A 14,492-nucleotide genomic window follows, 5' to 3' on the forward strand; every position below is an offset into this window, starting at 1 on the left:
CCCCAAGCACAGCTCATGTGCCAATGCTAGAAAAAAAAGCATTGAAAAGTTCGCTAAACACTTTTTTCTTTTTTCACAACTCAACATAAACGACATAACAGAATTCTAATCACAAATCTTTTGTCCATGACAGTCCATAACCAGTCCTGACTGGTTTTATTTTATCATTTTTCCTGTGGATATATCCAAATTGTTTAGCACACATCGACAGCTAACCCATTAGCATATATGGGAACACTCACCAGGATAGTTTTGCTTCTATAACTTTTCTCTCGTTGGCTCAATATGTACCGCAGTCGTCTCCAACACCTTTGAGCCCAAAATAAAATGTGAATAAACAAACTTGATTATCAGGGAACGCTATTTTGTCTTATACTACTTACGTGGAAATTTCTGGAAGCTTTCCTAACGATCATTCACTAGGTTCCTCCGTGTGGTTCTGGGATTTTTGCTCACCCTTCTTGTTATCGTTTTGACGGCACGGGGTGATATCTTGCATGAAGCCCCAGATCGAGGTAAATTATCAGTGGTCTTGCATGTCTTCCATTTTCTAATAATGCTTTCACAGTTGATTTCTTTACACCAAGCGTTTTACCTATTGCAGATTCAGTCTTCCCAGCCTGGTGCAGGTCTACAATTTTGTTTCCGGTGCCCTTTGACAGCTCTTTGGTCTTGGCCATAGTGGAGATTGGAGTGTGACTGACTGAGGTTGTGGACAGGTGCCTTGTATAGCGATTAGGGCTGCAGCTATCGAATATTTTAGTAATCGAGTGATCGACTGAAAATTCTATCGATTAATCGAGTAATCGGATAAAACAAATATATTTTTAGGTGAAGAGCAATTATAAATATACATGAGAAAACAAGACATTTCATCTAATCTTGAACCATTTTCAGTCAATCACTGTCTTTATTTTCGATGTATATTGTTGAAAACAGTCAACAATTGCATCTCAGATGTAACTAGAATAAAAAAAACAAAAGACTAATTCACTGCTTTCACTCAAAAAACCTTCAGATCTTATTAAAAAAAAAATAAAAAATTTAAATGCCGTTACGCTCGATAACACACATCACTTAAAAGTTAGGAGGTGTTTCAATTGAATTTCTATTTGTGTCAAGCCATTTTTAAGCTCTAGTTAAGTTTTAAACTGTAAGTCCTGATAGGATTTTGAGTTTTTGCAGTGTTCAAAATAAATTTATGATACAGTCTGTATTGGAGCACATTAGGGACCAGTGCTACTTGGTGTTTTATTCAGCAATGACTACTGAGCTAAAGTTGATAGTTAGCATTATTGAGTTTTTATTTTACACCCTCATCACTCCACAACGCTATGTTATGTTAAAGCCTGGATGTAAGACATGTTAGCCGCGCATGGACAATGGTCATAATTAATAGAAACCTAGCCCTCCGCAGGCTAACGTTACGTGAGCTAGTGACAGTAACGTTAATCTTATTTATTAGCCCTTAGCGCTCTTTATTAGCGCTTAGCGCTCTACTGCTTTAAGATGGCGGCTGTTTACTAACGCTGCCCAGACGCGGCCGAGTCTGTCATTTCGCATCTAGTTCAACATACATGTGATCTCTATGAGACTCATCAGACGCTACCTGCTACCAACGTAGCATCGTGCGGGCTAGTTTTTTGCAACGTCGGCGTCGTTTGTAGCGGCTGTCGGCTGCAGTAAGTTTTTTTTTTTTGTTTGTTTTTTTTTTTGCTTCTTCCTCTACGCACGTGACATCAGCGCGTTGTCCCGCATTAAAAGTAGTCCGAGCAAAACGTGATGCTTAGAGCTGTCAAAATAAACGATTACTGGAGGTGAATAAAATTACTCGGATCAGTTTTTAAACTCGAGTAACTCGAGATGCTCGAGTATTTGTTTCAGCTCTAATACCGATAATGAGTTAAAAGAGGTGCCATTAATACAGGTAAGGAGTGGAGCCTCGTTAGACCTCGTAGAAGAAGTTAGACCTCTTTGACAGCCAGAAATCTTGCTTGTTTGTAGGTGACCAAATACTTATTTTCCACTCTAATTTGCAAATAAATTCTTTAAAAATCAAGCAATATGATTTTCTGTTTTTTTTTCCCACATTCTGTCTCTCATGGTTGAGGTTTACCCATGTTGACAATTACAGGACTCTCTAATCTTTTCAAGTAGCAGAAATTGCACAATTGGTGGTTGACTAAATACTTATTTGCCCTACTGTAAGTAACATTACGAAGTAATCAGCCCTTTCCGGTACAACGACGTCTATTGCCGTCAAAGGCGGCTAATGAGTACATTTCTTTTTAGTTCCTGCGCAGTGGGACAAAAATGACACGGCCACCAAGATAATTGGATTGATGTCGCAATGTCTGTGTGGGCTTCAAGTTCTTATTTAATTCCTCTGACTGGCTCATTAGACTCAGAAGCAGGACTTTAATTATTTTCAGTGCCGACTAATTAGGGTAGATGCGAAAGAAAATAAAGGAAAGGTTTTTCTTTCTGTAAAATAAAAAATGTACATGCTGCTGCAGTGTTTGAAAAATCTTTGATGCGCAGGTTAAATACGTTAGTTCAGTACTTCTCCAATAGTGGGGCGATACCGGGGGTGACGCTGGTGTCCTTTTTGCCGTTCTAGAATATAGTGTAATTGCACATTGAAGGAATCTGACCTTCCAGCCAGACCGCATTCCTAAAGCAATTTTATAAATCTGATTAAATTTGGTGTTTCAAGGAAGAAATGTTTAATATTTCATATTTTACGGCTCACCTTCAGCGATAAAAAAAAAAGAAAAACACATCAATAAATATGACTAGGCCCTTAGGTTGATCCTTCTAGAAGTCCATTTAATGATTAAATCTGTTTTCAAAAATAAAAATTTGATGCCAAAGCAGCCTCATTAACTCAAAAGCGGCCATTGATGACGATAGATGTCCAATCCATTTGAAGCGGGAAAAGGTACCATTCTCGCACACACCATATAATTGTTTGCATTAGTATAATACATTCATTTAACTATAGTTTAGGCAGACTCCACTCAGTGGCCTTGAACACAGTAAAGTGAATCACCTTATCGGCGCTCATGAGGGGGAAAAGGAAAAATGGTACAGTTTCTCGTAGGCACCGTCTAACTGTTTGCATTACTCGAACACACGTAATATAATCAATCAGGGAATAGTATCATTTCTCATTTTCACTGTAGGACTGCACTACTATAACACACCTAATGTAAAATAAATAGCACACCATAGTTTAAAGAAACAGAATAGATACACAACGCCATCTTATCACAGAAGCCCAAAACGTGTGCGCCACGAGCAAGATTGATGCACCAAACTCAGGCAATCAGTCCTGCCGACAAACGAACAAGGACAAAGACCAGCACGCTTTGTCCTAAAACAAGTAGTGCCAGCCCGGATAAAAAAAGTTGATAGCACGCGCTTGTGACGTCAAGACTAGCGTCGGTCGCTGTGGCAACCACATCCCATCCACGCACGAACCTAAACAGCCCGAAACCGGCCAGAGAGGGATGATCCCAAAGCAACGCCTGGACACACCTTCAGCCAGCCCACGGACTTAAAAAACACTGGACACTGAGATAAGACAGATTTGTTGCTCGGAAACATGTAGCCTTGTTTTGGATCCAGAATTGTCCCTCCGTCGTCTGTTTTTGCCTTGTTTTTGACCATTGTCAACGAATAAATTGTCAACCTGCTTTCAGCGAGTCTTTTTCAAACTTTTGGAACATGGAGTCAGTATCAGAGATGAATGCGCGAGATTCCGCCTTCCCGGTTGGCACGCGCGGAGGCAGCATCGGCAGAGCGGCACTTTGTTCAGCTGTCGCTGTTTCCGTGCAGTTTGTCTGGGGAGGCGAATTTCAACAATTTGAAGCAGGAGAACTGACAGTCATCATTCTCATTCAAATGAGTGGGTCCATGTTTTGTTGCAAAACGGCCTGAAGGTTGTTATGATACATTAGATGTCTTATCACCCCTCCTTCCAACACTAAACACAATTGCCTGCTGCGGAGTCTAAATTTGATTTAACAGAGCGCTTACCGCTGTGAAATGCCATTCAAACAAAGTGGGGAATAAATTTGATGTAATTAAAGTAATAGGCTCATCAGTCCGACTGTGACTTGAGAAGAATTTGGTCCAGCTCAGGTGTCAAGGCTCCGGTGAGCCCGCCATTTTCCAGAGACGCGCAAGCCGAAGCATGAAATTGTCAAATGGCTAATGACATTTCCCTTGCATAATGGCGGACCCTGAACCGGTACTTACACCTGGCTGTGCTTTAATAGAAGAGCATATTGCACGCGTGTGTGCGTGTCAGGGCGGCGAAAGCACGGCAGAGGACACGCTTCCACCATTTTTCAATTTCGGGGAGCCGGCCTGCCAAATGTACTTAGTGCGGGTTATAAATTTGATTGGATGGATAACCGTGTCTCCTTTTTAATGCCGCCTTTTATAGCGCGTCCTTGACTTTTCCCCTTCGCTGTCTGTGTTTCCCTCTCTGTCAGTGCCTTCACTTTTTGCTTTTATACAATCAGCCATCCTTGTTAACAACTGGGACTGCCGCGATGAATTCACTCATTTTTTTTCAAAATTTTAACCTGATATTTGCAAACACGCTTTTACTTTGGTTAACAATAATACCGTTCATTCATATTTCAAGTTTTATTTCCGCGTATTGTTTTTGATTCAAATTAGGGGTGTGACAAAATATCGAAATGGTGATATATCATGATACTTTGTATCCCAAAAGGTTATCGATATGCTTCTGTCAAGAATCGAGATATCGTTTGAAAAAGGTGTCAATTTAAAAAAAAAAAAAAAAAAAGCCTGCCATTGACAGTGCTCGACGCCCATAGGCGGATCTACTATTCGGGCGAAGTAGACGATCGCCTTAGGCCCCAAACCAGTAGGGGGCCCCCAACCAGCTGCGCTTGCCCCAACGAGCAACGGCTTTGGCCACCGGAGACAGCAGCACCCCCAACTATTCGTCATGTATAATTATGTTACCGTACCAAACAAATAACTAAACAAAAAAGAAAACCATTTGAATGCTGCATTTGTATTATCTCCCCCCCCACACACACGCACTACAATGTACTGTTCCACGACAACGGACAGAGTATCAGTCGCATAGCTTCATTTAGCGCCGTTTAGCATCACTTGGCTCCGCTTAGCCATTCGTTAGCTTCACTTAGCTCTCCTGCGGTTTTCACGCCACTACGCTCGCTATTTTTACAGCTCACTTGCTACTTTGCACAATGGCTATCGTTTATTTTGAACACATGAGCGAACGCAGGGGCGGCCCAGGCCATTTGGGGGCCTTAGCAAAATAATGCAAAGGGGCCCATATTTTTGCCCCACCATTTCGTCACAGTGTACTGTGAAACCCATACATGCAATCCAACCCATACACATGTGATGTGATGTGTGATGTGGACAGAAAAGTAAAAATTGATGAAAAATTTCAACGAAAGATTGTGCGGATGGTGGATAAAGAACCTCGACTAACATCCAAACAAGTTCAAGCTTTCCCGCAGTCCGAGGGTAAAACATTGTCAACATGTGCTATCCGTCGGTGTCTGAATGAAAAGGGACTCTATGGTAGGATAGAGACTCCACTTTTGACCCAGAGTCATTAAAAAGCCAGGCTAGAGTTTGCCAGAACTTACCTGACAAAGCCAAAAACCTTTTTGGAAGAATGTTCTCTGGTCAGATGAGACAAAAGTAGAGCTTTTTGGGAAAAGGCATCAACATAGAGTTTACAGGAAAAAAAACCAAGCCCTTCAAAGGCAAGGCAAGGCAAATTTATTTATATAGCACAATTCAACACAAGGCAATTCAAAGTGCTTTACATCACATGAAGATCATAAAAATCACATTTAAATCAATACAATGTAAAAACCAAGACAAAAGATCGCATTTAATCACAAATAGAATAAAAATAAATAAATAAAAATAAAACAAAAACTACAACAACTAATAATAATTGAAATCAGCAATGGAGATAAGGACAAGAGGAATAGAAAGCAGGTAGATTGAAATATATAGCCAGTTATGGATATGCAGTGCTAAACAAAAGCGTTTTTAGCCCTGATTTAAAAGAGCTAACAGTTTGACCATACTTCAGACGTTCAGGTAACTTGTTCCAGAGGTGAGGAGCATAATAGCTAAATGCTGCCTCACCCTGCTTGGTTCTTGTTCTTGGAACATGCAGAAGACCGGTTCCAGACGACCTTAGGGGTCTAGATGTCTCATAGGAATCTAACAAGTCAAGCATGTATTTTGGTCCAAGGCCATTAAGTGTTTTGTAGACGAGCAGTAGTATTTTATAGTCTATCCTTTGACTCACTGGAAGCCAGTATAGCGACTTCAAAACCGGTGTAATGTGGTCCAGCTTCCTTGTATTTGTGAGGACTTTGGCTGCAGCATTCTGTACTAGCTGCAGCTTCCTGACTGATTTTTTTTTATCAAGACCCGTAAATATACTGTTGCAATAGTCCAATCTAATCAAAAGAAAAGAACACGGTTCCCACAGTCAAATATGGCGGAGGTTCCCTCGTGTTTTGGGGTTGCTTTGCTGCCTCAGGCCCTGGATTGCTTGACCGTTGGCATGGCATTATGAAGTCTGAAGACTACAAACAAATTTTGCAGCATAATGTAGGGCCCAGTGTGAGAAAGCTGGGTCTCCCTCAGAGGTCATGGGTCTTCCAGCAGGACAATGACCCCTCAAAAAGCACTAGAAAATGGTTTGAGAGAAAGCACTGGAGACTTCTAAAGTGCAATGAGTCCAGACTTAAATCCCATAGAACACCTGTGGAGAGATCTGAAAATCGCAGCCTTCAAATTAGGCCTGAGCGATATTGGAAAAAACAATTGTTGTGATTTTTTGGGGGGTTTGCGATATATTGAGATATTATATTGCAATATTAAATAAATGCATATATATTTTTTAAAAGAAATTTTCACTAGATGACTTGAATAGCTTTTTGGAAAGACTTTGGATGACTCACCATCACCACAGTGTACAGTGATCCCTTGTTTTTCGCCGTTAATGGGGACCAGAACCTGCCGCGATAAGTGAAAAACCGCGAAGTAGCGCACATCCCCCCAGCCCCCCCACACCAATTTTTTTTTTTGTGTGTGTGTGTGTGTCTTTGTGCTCAGTGTATTTATTCAGATTTAGCATTGGAAAGAGATACATATAAGACATGTTTTTTCTCACTTTTCCCCCCAAAGTGATTATGATCAGTTTTAAACATAACTGCCCAACCAAATCATTTTTGAACAAGAATAAAGTACTGTAGTAGATAAATGCTTGGCTTTTTTAAATGCTTCCGTTTATCTACCTTAGCTGTGACCGTTGGAGTGACATGTAGAAATTTCAAACTCCTCATGATCACTTCTGGCATTTGTATGTCTCCAACGTCTCCACACACACACACATTCATTCCAGCGTGGGTTCCTTGCAGAAACTGTTTAACAAGTTAAACGATGATTGACAGATTGCTGCCCGGCTTCTTTGGCCAGATCAAAGCCATCATTAACTTTAATAAGCAAGTGAGCAGTGACTGAGAGGAACAAAGGGCTGGGAGAGGGAGGGTGTGAGGCTGTGCGCAGAGCAGAAAGCAAGGCGTATGTGGCATAAAAAAAATAAAAACTATCGCACGTGCTTGCGATGAGACTATCGCGCATGCGCACATCGCGATGACGATGTTTAAATGATATATCGTTCAGGCTTACTTCAAATCTCAGAGACCTGGAGCAGTTGGCCAAAGAAAAATGGTCTAAAACGAAGATATTACTACCAAAGCATTTGTAATTGCAATCATTTTCTGGGAGAAAATGAACATTATCTAACAGAATTGCAGGGGTACCAATACTTTTGGCCAGCACTGTATATTAACTGTGCTTTCTACATAAGTCGATGGGTCTGCTAATACTGGATAATAATTGGTGATTAGTCAACTATCAAAATAATGGTTTGTTTCAGTGCAAGTGACAAAAAAACATTGGCTTTACTGTATTTTCATTGAAAAGTCCTCATTTATTCCAAGGGAGGAAACTGTCGACGCATTTTTGTTGGAAGGCCAGTTTTGCTTTGCCATCTGCTTGGCAAGGGATGACAGTTGCTTCTTCTGGAACAAAAGGAACCTTTTTGCTCACTGATGGATTCAATTAATTAGGCAATTTGTTTAGGAACCATATGGACTCTCTGCAACAGGCCATTGTATCAAATTTCTATTTAAGCAGATTGCTTCAATAGATTTGGTGAGCCTATCACACTTGAATATTCCACAACAAACGTGTTAAAAACTCATCGTGTAATTAACAACTGCTATTTCAGACACTACATTGGCGTGCGTCCCCGCCTGCTCACAAGCATTTATTTGTCAATGCTTATGTATACGTTACATTGTCCGCAAGTGCACTTTTTACTAATATTCCTCCGGCACGCATGCGAGCGCGTAGAATAGCCGCGTTGTGTTCGGGACGGCCTCGGGCGGATCTCAGAAAATGAGCCTCTCTTCACCCAAATAATAATTAGGATACCCAGCGGTGGCGCACAAAGAGTCGAAGCCTCTGGCGTGAATCCATGCGGTGAAAATGTTCCTTTTTTAGATTTGGCTAGTTTGTGAAGGGGCTTACTGTAGAATACATGCAATAAATCACAGATATTAAAACTTGGATGGACTAAAACTTTGAACTGGCCATTGACGGCGTCTATTTTAACTGGGAATAGATTAGACAAAGATTATGGCCCAATTATATTTAAACGTGCTTTTTTGGGCTCATATTTTTGTAATTTAAAGAGCATACGACAGGAGAAAAAAAGTCTTAAATAGCATTATTATGTGAATTAGAATCATAATTTGAGACGATTCGACTATATACAACAATTTAGAAAAGCACAGATGACGAGAAATTAGTTTTTTAATCTGCCGGTTAGCCACGCCTACCATTATAGGGCTCTAGCGTCCCCAGCAGGTGGATGACGTCAGCGGGTAACTGGGCTCATCGGTTTTACTATTCAGCCCATTGAGGGGGAATTATTCAGAACGAGGAAAACGCGACGAAGAGAGATGCAAAATGTCATTGTTTCAGTCTCTCTACTCCAATATTTTTACAGGATATTCTTTTTATCCAAGACCCCGAAATCGGACATATGTCATTTCCCTTCCCCGGCTTCGGAGAATGTAAACAAACCAAGAGGCGTGACAGCTAGCCGACATGATAACCCGAACAGAGTGATGTCTCAAAGTCTTCGAAGCGGAAAAATCACACATAACTAGCCCGGATTACTTGACATGACGACTGGGTTGTCGATTGTCTTCGCGGATCGGCAAACCGTCCAGCGGAGAGCAAGTTACAATTCGTTCCCCAGAGGAGGGCGGCTGCAGTTGTTGTGTGAGGAGAGCTTTTTATATGCCTATCAATGATCAAACATAAGTAGTCCTTTATTTAAAGAAAGTTTGTAGTGTTTACTTTGTAATCGCTGTATTCGTATTTGACATCATACAAAACAAGATGTTTACTCACTTCCTCGTAAGTCCAATGGTCCCACAGTAGTAGGGCTTGTTTTGGCCAATATCCACGGTGAATGGGACCCTTTTGAAACTCCAAAAAGGCGCACACGCCTCTCCCTCATAAAGCAAGATTTTTCTGCAGCCGTTTGGCTGGCGTGATGCGAAAAATAAATGTATTAATCCGCAAAATCAGCTGAATCCTTAGTCCTCATACACAACAGTACGGTTGTTTAGTGAAGAGGACACCTTCACCCGTACACGTCACAGCGCCCTCCTTCTCAATGCAAGACCGAAGCCGGAAGTCACTCATTTTCATGGCGCGGGATTAAAAAAAACTAAATATAGCGATCGCTTCCACACACATCCAAGCGGTCCATATCATTCAGGAGCATAAAATACCACGTGTATTATGAAATAAACATGCTTTTTCGTGTCACATGCACTTTAAGACTTAAAATCAGACATGTCCAAAGTCCGGCCCGGGGGCCAAATGCGGCCCGTGGTCAAATTTTATCCGGCCCCCAGCCTCTGTCATAAAATCAATAATATCTGGCCCGAACACAGTCTTAATAAATTGGTCAGCAGTACTGCTACCAGCATATGAAGTAGCTTACACACTAAATGCTGCTCCTCATTTACCCACTAAAAGGAAGCAGCACTCTTAGCAGCATTACCCCGTGTTACCCTTTACTCCCAATTTTCTAAAATGGCGACAATCAACAAAAAAAAAGAAAGTTGACTGTGACGGCCAACGCTACAAAGATAGGTGGAAATTGGACAATTCTTCACTAAAATACACAACAACTGTGTCTGCGTCATTTGCAAAGAGGCAGTCGCTGTTTAAAGCGTTCAATGTAGGGCTGCAGCTATCGAATATTTTAGTAGTCGATTAATCAATGGACTAATCAGTTCGAATAATCAAGTAATCGGATAAGGAACATGAAAAATTAAAATACCTGAGCTGAGCCTCAAACGGTGTAAAAAAAAAATGTTAAAAAATGAGGCTGTATGTCCAACAAAATAACAATTGGCTAACCTACATAGAAAAAGTCTGCTAGCTTAAATGCTATAAAATGCTAAAGTTTTTTTTACAGTGCTCTTAACAAATGTTTCAGACACATATTCTCACAAAAAAACGACTGAATATACCTATAAACTAAATTATGAATGCATTAAAAAACATTAGCTCAAACAAAAACTTAGCATACGTTGGTCTTAACAGGGAGCAGTTGGATTCAGCCATGTGAAAAGAGGCAGACCAGAGGGCAGTGTATTCACCCTAATCAATTCATCAATCACCATTACAACGCCATTTTAATTAAACGAATACTCGAAGCAACAAAATTTAATTCGAATATTTTTTTCTAATCGAATACTCGAGTTAATCGATTATCGTTGCAGCACTAGTTCAATGTGAGGCGATATTACCAAACAAGACACGTTGACATGTACGACAGGATTATAGGGAAGATACGTAGCGAGAAATTGAAGCAAATTGAAGCTAGTTTAATTTTACAGCAGCAGTATTTCGCAAGAGCCCGAGAGCAACTGTGACACACAGAATGGCTTGCTAAAATTTGCTTAAATATATTGATCTACGTAAAGGACGTCAGCCAAGGTCGGCCCCCTACATTTTTACCACACCATATCTGGCCCCCTTTGGAAAAAGTTTGGACACCCCTGCTTAAAATGAACCAGTGTCATACAAAAGACTCTTTTCTATATCTTTTCTACTCAGCCAAAAGCAATAGTGAGGACTTCCCTTCGAGTCTCTCATCCCTGACTGATAGATGGCGCTGATAAAACTGGATCAATATGACACTGATGGTGTTTTATGATCCAAATAAGATGCCCGCTTCTTATCTCTCAGCGGGCAAAATGCCCAGTCATTGAGTGCTGCAGTCTATACAAGTCAAGCCGGCACTTGTGATTAATGGAATTTTAGTGTTTTGCAACAGTTAAGCTGTTTTTTCCCCCCATCCTATGCCGCGCTGACCTAAAAACACAGCGCCGTTTCCTTCCCTTCGTGCCACGTCTCAGATACATCATGAATAATGGATTGCACTTAGATCTTGTCTAATTCCATCTCCAGGCGACTTGGAATGTGCACGCGTGCGGATTAGTGTACGTGAAGGCGAAGTGCTTTTTGTGATGGGTCTCTACGTTTTACTTCCGTTTGGTGACGCAGAAACTACGACTTCATTTCAAATTAATATTTGTCTCCCCTTCAGAGTTAGACTTTCTGCCATCTGTCAGGTCGATTGTATCAAATCCATTTTCAGTTGTTGGCTGAGCGCTTTCTATTTTTGTCTCACTGTTAATACACCAGGGCTGAACAGCAAGTCACTGCTGAAAAGTGACGATTGTGAGCAACCAGCATTTTAGTGAGAAAAAAAAAAATTCCAACATCAGAGGCATGACAATTCCCCTCTTTGCAGTTGACAGTTCTTAACCCTTAGATCAGGGGTGTCCAAACTTTTTCCAAAGGGGGCCAGATATGGTGTGGTAAAAATGTGGGAGGCCGACCTTGGCTGACGTCCTTTACGTAGAACAATATATTTAGGCAAATTTTAGCAAGCCATTCTGTGTGTCACATTTGCTTTATTTTTATTTTTTTAATTAATTATTTCGACTCTCGGGCTCTTGCGAAATACTGCTGCTGTAAAATTAAACTAGCTTCAATTTGCTTCAATTTCTCGCTACGTATCTTCCCTGTAATCCTGTCGTACATGTCAACGTGTCTTGTTTGGTAATATCGCCTCACATTGAACTAGTGCTGCAACGAATAATCGATTAACTCGAGGTTTCGATTAGAAAAAAATATTCGAATTAAATTTTGTTGCTTCGAGTATTCGTTTAATTAAAGTGGCGTTGTAATGGTGATTGATGAATTGATTAGGGTGAATACACTGCCCTCTGGTCTGCCTCTTTTCACATGGCTCAATCCAACTGCTCCCTGTTAAGACCAACGTATGCTAAGTTTTTGTTTGAGCTAATGTTTTTTAATGCATTCATAATTTAGTTTATAGGTATTGTAAGTTGTGCTTTAATGCTTTTGCACGCTAAGGTTAATAATGTGTGTTTAAAACTAATAGTTATAACTACAGTCTTATTTAACAGTCTTAAGGCCTTACAAAAGAAATAATGTGTCGCGGAAGGTCACATTCAACTGAAGGACAGATGCCAGCATGACCCAAAGGGCCACATTTCCTGTTTTAGGTTTCTATTGCTGACCATAAAGTTTCAACACAATGAGACAAGACAAATAACTGCCCGCACCGATCTCTCAAGATAACAGCTATTTCTCAAGATGTGAAACTCACACATGTATGTTGAAACTCTCTCACTTTGTCAATAAAAGGCTGCGCTCCTCAGGGGGAAGGGAGAGAAGCTTGTTGTGAGCCACTCGCTCCGCATCAACCTTCCTCCTGACGGCCATCAGCGTAAAAACGTATCTCCGTCTCAAGTCTGATTCTTCCTCCGTCCCTTCCTAGGTCTTTGTTGTTTTCTTAGTTCAAGTATTAAGTTTAGACCTAACAGTATATTCAGCCGTTTTTTTGTGAGAATATGTGTCTGAAACATTTGTTAAGAGCACTGTAAAAAAAAAAAAAAAAAAAAAAAAAAAAAACTTTTAGCATTTTATAGCATTTAAGCTAGCAGACTTTTTTTATGTAGGTTAGCCAGTTGTTATTTTGTTGGACATACAGCCTCATTTTTTAACATTTTTTTTTACTCCGTTTAAGGGTCAGCTCAGGTATTTTAATTTTTCATGTTCCTTATCCGATTACTCGATTATTCGAACTGACTAGTCCATCGATTAATCGACTACTAAAATATTCGATAGCTGCAGCCCTACATTGAACGCTTTAAAAACAGCGACTGCCTCTTTGCAAATGATGCAGACACAGTTGTTGTGTATTTTAGTGAAGAATTGTCCAATTTCCACCTATCTTTGTAGCGTCGGCCGTCACAGTCAACTTTCTTTTTTTTTTTGTTGATTGTGGCCATTTTAGAAAATTGGGAGTAAATGGTAACACGGGGTAATGCTGCTAAGAGTGCTGCTTCCTTTTAGTGGGTAAATGAGGAGCAGCATTTAGTGTGTAAGCTACTTCATATGCTTGTAGCAGTACTGCTGACCAATTTATTAAGACTGTGTGCAGGCCAGATATTATTGATTTTATGACAGAGGCTGGGGGCTGGGTAAAATTTGACCACAGGCCGCATTTGGCCCCCGGGCCGGACTTTGGACATGTCTGCCTTAGATGCATAAGTGGGTCAAAAATGACCCGGTGAGGTTGTTTTCTTGAAATATCTTCTGATTGAAAAATTGTTATCAATTCATATTCCAGGTATTCCTCAAAAAACATGTTTTTGAAATAATACCATTCAAATTTTGGATGAACTTTTTGATTTGAAGAAATTGTCATTTTTGTATTACTACCCTAAGCTTCCACAAGTGGGTCAAAAATGACCCACATGCATTTTCTATGGAATCCAATAGGAATCTTTCATTCTTATTAACTTTGGCTGTCAGGAATAAGTTTACCGTGGACCACACAGACTAGGTTTGTAAAAAGTGACATCCCTGAAGAAGATTATTTTACACAACACATAGCTGATATGTTACTGTAAGTATTATGTCCATATAGTGTTTTGTGTGTGTGTGTCTTTCATGACTCTTTTTATTATTTTTTTTTTAACAAATTAACTACTTCATAACTAGCTAGCTAACTAAGTCTAGGTTCATACCGCAGGTCCTAATGCACAATTCCAATTTTTTTTCATGTTTTTTTTGGCGTGCCTGTTCAGACTGCCTTTGTTCATTGAGCCTGTTCAAGTATCACACATGCGCCCTAATTCGCAGTCCGAGATGCGCTGAGCAAACTGGCCCGCATGCGCAGGAGCATTGGAGCAGAGAGAAAACAGAGCATTGTTAGGCTTATTCTCAACCCATTTTAGTTTTTTATGACT

The 14,492-nt window shown here is 40.4% G+C and overlaps 1 protein-coding gene across 3 annotated transcripts in view; it reads left to right on the forward strand.

Annotated features, from left to right (window-relative positions):
- LOC130928002 (uromodulin-like 1) overlaps window positions 1-14,492 on the forward strand; it is an 85,736-nt gene that overhangs the window by 22,011 nt on the left and 49,233 nt on the right. The window lies entirely within an intron of this gene.

This window comes from Corythoichthys intestinalis, chromosome 13, assembly GCF_030265065.1.
Source record: "Corythoichthys intestinalis isolate RoL2023-P3 chromosome 13, ASM3026506v1, whole genome shotgun sequence".
Taxonomy (NCBI): Eukaryota; Metazoa; Chordata; class Actinopteri; order Syngnathiformes; family Syngnathidae; genus Corythoichthys; species Corythoichthys intestinalis.